At 40.4% G+C, this 7387-nt stretch overlaps 1 protein-coding gene across 1 annotated transcript in view; it reads left to right on the plus strand.

Annotated features, from left to right (window-relative positions):
- Gpr158 (G protein-coupled receptor 158) overlaps positions 1–7387 on the plus strand; it is a 362091-nt gene that overhangs the window by 328058 nt on the left and 26646 nt on the right. The gene's annotated exons all lie outside the window — the stretch shown is intronic.

Genomic DNA, 7387 nt, shown 5'->3' on the forward strand with positions numbered 1-7387 from the left:
TCTTCTTCTTCTTCTTCTTCTTCTTCTTCTTCTTCTTCTTCTTCTTCTTCTTCTTCTTCTTCTTCTTCTTCTTCTTCTTCGTCTTCTTCTTCTTTTTCTTCTTCTTCTCATTTTCAAACCAAACAAACAAGCCCAACCTTGTTTTAAGGGGCATATGTAAAAAGTAAAAATATGAGTTTAATTCTCATTTTCTGTCTCTTTGTCAATCAATGTTTAGTTAAATATTCTTAGCTTTTTTCTAGAAGCTAATTAGCTATGTCCTTATTGGTTCAAAATTTAAATAGATCGTGTTCTCCTAGGCAAGGTATTCAAGGCTTTTATAACCCTGAACTGTACTGATGAAGCCATGTGGCTGTTGACATGGCTGTAGTGAGAAGAGATTTTAAGCAACTTAACTTTCAGAAAATAACCAAACAGCAAAGACAGAAAGCAGTTCTGGGTTTGGTTCTAGTATGGGTATGAGAAGGAAGACATTGCATAAATATCAAATCTTTACTCCGTGGAAGCCTTTACCATTTTACTTGATACTTCTCAAGCTAACCAAAGCAGAAAAAGTAATTTCTTCATATTATTATGAAGAAAACCCCACTATGTTTATGTTGAACAAAAGAAAATGATAACACTAAGCACACATGAAGATACAAACACAGAGACAGCATGGTCAACTCATGGAGCATTTTTGTACCTTTTGCTTACAACTTTATGATGTAATCACGACTTTTTAAATATTTATTTTGTATTCTGCAGAAATAAATGGGGGTGCATGATTGAGAATTACAATTCATTTAGTAAACTATTGGAAAGTAAAAATTACATGCTATCAGTAAGACTCAGTTCAATACTTCTCGTTTTCTACTTCTGTGCTGAACACTTTTTGGAAGATACAAAATGTGTCAAAGCCTATGCTACTGTTAAAACCCCCTCCTACTGGTCATTTCCAGTTTGAGCTAATTTCCTTCTGCTCCCTACTTCTGTACCTCACTTTTCTATTCATATACAACACCTAAGCATAGTAGGTGACATCAGATAGAGGTCTATTCATATATAACACCTAAGCATAAGTAAGTGATATTAGATAGAGGATTCTTAAAGTTCTTGCCTATCCATCTGTACATCACCCAGGTTCACACTCATTTTAACCATTTATTGTCCACACCATATTAGTGAATAGCCATCTTAACCTAAGCACACTTGATCAACACTTCTCCTCACTCCCCATGACCTTTCTCACTTCGTAAGATTTTTGAGTTATCTGAACCTCCCCTACTTTCAAAATCTCTCATGGAAGTCCATGAGGGCCACATTTTCTTAGCTCTTCTGTGACTCTCAAACATAGCTGTTTAATATAATAAACTTATTTTCTGTTTTGTTTGCTTTTTGGATTTTGGGGTTTTTTTTCTTCAGTTTTTTTGAGAAAGAAAGGGTTTCTCTGTAGCTTTGGAGCCTGTCCTGTAACTTGCTTTGTAGACCAGGGTGGTTTTGAACTCACAGAGATACACCTGCCTTTGCCTCCTGAGTGCTGCTATTAAAGGCATGCACCACCACAGCCCAGCAGATTTGTTTATTATGTGTAGCGTGTTCTGCCTTCAGGTATGCCTGCATGACCAAAGAGGGCCTTACAGGTGGTTGTGAGCTACCATGTGGATGCTGGGAACTGAACTCAGGACCTCTGGATGAACAGTCAGTGCTCTTAACCTTGAGCCATCAGCCCTGACTGTTTTTATTGTACAATGATGCCTATACAATAACATTTTGGCTAATGGTAATCTCTATATGCAATGATGGTTCCGTAAACTTATAATGAAACTAACTGAACATTCTTATCACACAGTGTTGGCATAGCCATTGCTGTGTCACCATATCAGGCCTTAGTCAGGGTTTTGGTGGTGCTAATGTGACTGAACACAATGCTGTGTCACTTGTATGGAAGTTCAGCAGTATCACACATAACAGCTGACATGACCGTAAGAGGCTGCATTGCAGGCTTACACACTATATTCCACCATGGACCGTTGCTTTAGAGTGGTGGCTCTCAATCTTCCTAATGCTGCAACCTGTTAATACAATTCCTCATGTTGTGGTGACCCCCCCCCGCCCACCATAGAATTATTTTTAATGCAACTTCGTAACTGTAATGAGTTGTAATGTAAATATCTGATATGCAGAGTATCTTATATGTGACCCCCTAAGGGGTTGTGACCCACTGGTTGACAACTGCTGTTTGAGAGGGCAGGCATTCCTGCCTAGAACTAAAGCTTCACTATAAGAAGTGATGCTGTCTTGCTAGGGCAGCAGTTCATACTTCTCACAGTGACCAGCTCTGCTGCCCTGAACAGCTGGCCTATACCGTCTACCTGATAGAAGTGTACTCTGTGATGTGCGCATGATAAAATTGTTTTGAGTCATTTTTCTAAGCATTTCTTCATGATAAGGGACACACAACTGTACAGCTTCTGTGCTCTTCATATCCAGAAAAAGCTCAGCAAGTGACATATTTCCCTAGCAGGAAGAAAATGTGCAGAGAGTGATTTCTACAGTACTTCTGGATAATTCTAGAGAACATAACGTAAAGCAAGGAGGGCTGAGCCCCTTCTGGCCCTGAGATAGGCCAGAGTGGGAACTTTCAAGAGCAGAATATAATTCCTCTAAGTTTCATGCCCGAGGACTAAATTTATAAGAATACTATTCTGAAGTGTTTATGCTGACTATGATCGTGCTCATCACTTCCGATTTTCTGGAGGACATGTAAGCATGCTCTCTGTGTACCCCTCTACCTTTCACCCTTCCCTCCCCTGATAGCTACAGTTCCTCGGCATCACCGCTGTTAAGACTGTGTGGCTCATGCTGTTTTCCTGACACCCAACAAGCCAGCTGCCATTTACAGATTCTTGATAAATATTAGCTTTAAGAACAAAAATTAATCCCAGTCCTCTTTCTCTCATTGTAGTTTCTGTGGCCAGAATTAGATTAGGAGGAAGGAACTTGCTAAAGCTAAGAATCCAGAAATTACACAACTGTCCTCAATTCATTTTAAATATAAACATGGATGCTCAAATTTTAGGACATGTTTTAAGGCTTCTAAACTAAATTGGTTCTTCCCAGCCTTTTGCTTTGGTTCATTTTTATTATCCCTTTGATTCAGGGTCTCATGGAGAATAGGCTAGCCCCATACTTGCTAACGAAGGCTAGACCTAGACTTTTCATCCTCCTACTCTACCTTCCTAAGGCTGAGATTACGGGAATGCCCCAGCATGCCTGGTAGCCTTAGCCATATCTACGAGACTCAGTCACATCTGGCTTCCCCAGTAGTCCACATCAAAAGCTGGTACAGATTTAGCATGCAAGTAGAAATTATAATCTTAAAAAACATTACATGGTATAATTATAAATATTAAAGATGTGGGAAATTTATTTACTTTTAATAAAAATTTCAATTACTTCATTGTCTTTTAAGACTCTGAATAGAGTTTGAAACTTAAGTTAACCTTTAGTTAATTGGAAAAAACCAACTAAATAAAAACCCCATTAGACTCATTGAAGAAAACATTTCTGGTCCTGTGTTCTCTTCTGAATGTAACTGCTGCAGTGGAAGCCAGCTGGCCATCATTGGCACTTTTCACAACATCTTTAAGATTGGCTGTAATGAGAATTCAAAACTCCATTCTGTGAGTCTCCAACATCATTGGTAAAATTTAAGATGTGTAAAGAGTTGACTTCCCAGGTCTGAATTAAATTTTATCATATCTCACCAACCTGACAGTCTTTGTACTTAGATTTAGATACTCGAGGCCAAGCCCTTCACGGTAGCACCTCTTCCGAGCTTGAACGTAGCTGAGGTGGTCCAGTGATGGACGTTATTCTTTAATGCAAACAAACTAACAAAAAGAAGCCAGTAGCTAAGTGGTGTCATCGTGGGCATTTATGCATGCTAGTTCATAATTAGATACACTCCAGACTTCAGTTCAGACTTGGGCAAGCACTGAGCTTCTTCTTCAGCTTCTTCCAGAATTTAGGTTATGCCAATCAAATGTGGTACAAAGTGCCGTAACTGAGAACAATTTCTCTGTCGATCCTTTTCTAGCACAAGAACAGATAGGAAAAGCCTACATGGGCTTCCGTTCCTCCTCTGTTCTCCTGTGCTGTTCCACCTGTCTGCATCACTAATGAGCAACTCCTTTTAGGAGGATTCCTATGAATTAATAGGCACCCCAGACAAGAACCCTTGATAAAGTAAGTCTATCAAGACCTGGCATGTGTCCTGGCTCTGGAAATGCTTTGGAGCTTGGCATCCCCTGCTCTGAGTTTTAATTCGCCAAGTTTAAAAGGCATTGGTGTACTTAGCTCACTCGATGGAGTGTTTTCTATGTAAACAGGAGACTCTGGGTCCATGTTCCCAACACCCCTGTGACATTCTGGGTATGACTGTGCTTCTAATCCCAGTGTTGGGAAGGTGGAGACAGGAGGATCCTTGGTTTTTCTAGCTGGGTCAGTGAACTCCACAGACAATACAAGACCCTATCTTTAAAGATAGCGTGGGAACTAATAGAAGAAGATATCCAGTGTTGACCTCTGACCTCCACTCACCACCACCATATAGACAGACAGACCAGACACACACATACACACACACATACACACACACACACACACACACACACACACAGAGAGAGAGAGAGAGAGAGAGAGAGAGAGAGAGAGAGAGAGAGAGAGAAAGATACACAGCATGCACATGAGAAACAGAGATGGGTGAGGGAGGGAGGGAGGGAGAGAGACTGTTTACTGTGTCATAAGTAAATTGTTGTAATATGCCTGGATTCACATTCCTCTGGGTAATTTTGAAGTATCACTTTTTCAATGAATTCTGACACTGATCATCTTTCTGTTCAAAATACCACATGGTATGACAGAAAACATGTTTGCTTTCCTCCCCTTTGTTGATATGCTTTTCTTTGCTATCCTCCTTCCTGGTGTATTTTAAATTTGTGAAACAGACAATGTGCTCCATATTTTAATTAGTCCTATGCAAATGTTTAGAATGGATTGATAAAACTACAGTAAGTCTTTTATTGAGCTATGCAGGGCAATTCCAAGGTAGCAATTGTTTCTGAGGATTTAAAGGACTATCCTAGAAGACCGTGTGTCCTTATGACGGATGAGATGTTGAGGAAGTGCATTTAATGAGCACTGAAGAAAGTGGGGTAGGCTTCCTCTCAGCTGACTCAGAGCAATATTTTTGAATTAGGTTCTGTGTATAAATTTTCTTTTATTCTGATGCACCATATGCCTTAACCCATGCTTCATGGCATGTTTCCGGTTTTAAAATGTGGTTTCCATTTTCAGGCACAGATAAACGCTTGTCCTAGTTCACCCTCCCTAGAAACTATGGCTGCCTATGTTTTCAGAACAATTGAAGTGGGGCTTTATTCTTATTTATTACCTCTTACAAAACACATTCTACTTCTTTGATCAGCAGTCAACTCTTTACTATGAAGAACATACAGTGGAAAAAAGTATTGTTGCCTTAACTTTGGAAATTAGAGAGAGTGAGTTGTGGAAACTAGGGAGATAGCTCAAATGATAGGACGCTTGTTGTGTAAGCCTGAGGTCCAGACTTCTGCATTTAGAGGCCACATAGAAGAGCCAGGCCTAGAGGTACATGCTGTAAATCCAGTGCTGAGGAGGCAGATGCAGGAGGATCCCTGGGAGTCACTACCTAGCAGCCTAGCCTATGTGGCAAGTTCTCTACCAGTGAGCGATATGGTGCCCAATGAAAGGGACCCAATGTTGTCATCCAGCCTCCTAACACACATGCATGCAAATGTACCTGAAAACAAAGACATGCACACATTGGTATCATAGTGCATGAAACAGCTTTGCAACAGGACTTCGGGGACATGGAAAGTTAAGGTAGCAATGATGACTACCATTTCTTCTAAGACATTTCAGTTCTTCTTAGATTTTTTTTGCACAACAAATTACACAAGACAGTGTATTGCAGCACAAAGGAAAAAGAAAAGGTCTGCCGGATGTGGTGGCTAGTACCTGCAGTCCTGCAGTCCAGCACTTGGGAGGCCAAGAAAGGAGGACTGCAAATTCTGTTGTAGTAGGAGCTGCAGGCTGCTTCCCGCCACCCTGCTAGCTCGACCCAAAATAATTACACACAAATTGTATTCTTTTAAACACTGCCTAGCCCATTAGTTCCAGCCTCTTATTGGCTAGCTCTTACATATTGATCTAACCCATTTCTAATAATCTGTGTAGCCCACGAGGTGGCTTACCAGGGATGATCTTAACCTGCGTCTGTCTGGAGTTGGAGAATCATGGTGACTGACTGACTCGGCTTCTTTCTGCCAGCATTCTGTTCTGTCTACTCCGCCTCCCTAAATTTCTATCCTATCAGGGCCAAGCAGTTTTCTTTATTAATTAACCAATGAAAGCAACAGATAAATACAAGACCCACCTCCATCAAAATTCAAGGTCAGTGCGGGTGACAGTGAGTTCTCTTGACTATGGAGGGAGACTAGGTTTCAACAAATGAATTAGGTGGTATATTTTGGCTCCAACATTTGGGGATTTTGATCCAAGATCAATTGGCCCATTATTATCTGGTTTGTAGAGCAGGAGTACATTATGAACCCATGGAGGGAGAATTTACTTATCTCATGGCAGCTAGAAAGCAAAAAAAAAAAAAAAAAAAAAAAAAAAAAGAGCAGGTCCTTCTCCAGGGCTTATCCCTAATGAGTAGGCCCTCCCCCAAAACCTAGTTCTCAAAGATTCCAGCACCTCCCATAGTGCCATGAGCTAAGGGCAAAGATTTTAACACAAGTCTATCCCACAATAACAATGCATAAGTATAGCACAGAATGTGAGAAATAGAAAAACAGACTGGAAGACACAGCTCACTATACTAATCTTAACCTTGTGCCCCAAATCTCTCAATTCATTGTTTCATGATGTATGATATGTGTCATAGGCTCAGATGGCTCAGGATTCTCTTGGGGCTTTGCTGCCTTCTGTAAATCTCTGAAATTTGTAAATGTATATGTCAAAAATGTGTGTGTGGGTGAATTCACTTTTAGTTTTTTCACTGGAGATGCAAGAGATGATGTGAAAGAAAATTGACCCATGTTCTAGAACTAAAAAGGGACACAATAAGGTAGAAATCAGGGTGAATACATTTGACTAGTTAGAGAGATGCCTACAATGGTGGGCAAGAGGACCAAACAGTCAGATTGCCAAGTGATCTGTCGGTATTCATGTCTACAGTTACATGGCCTATTAGTGTTGGGATGGATAGTCATATGCTCTGTTAGTGTGAATAGCCGTTAACATGTTAGTGTTGGTGTGGATAGCCACACGGACTGTTAGTGTTGATGTGGATAGACAC

This window comes from Microtus ochrogaster, chromosome 16 (genome assembly GCF_000317375.1).
Source record: "Microtus ochrogaster isolate Prairie Vole_2 chromosome 16, MicOch1.0, whole genome shotgun sequence".
Classification (NCBI taxonomy): domain Eukaryota; kingdom Metazoa; phylum Chordata; class Mammalia; order Rodentia; family Cricetidae; genus Microtus; species Microtus ochrogaster.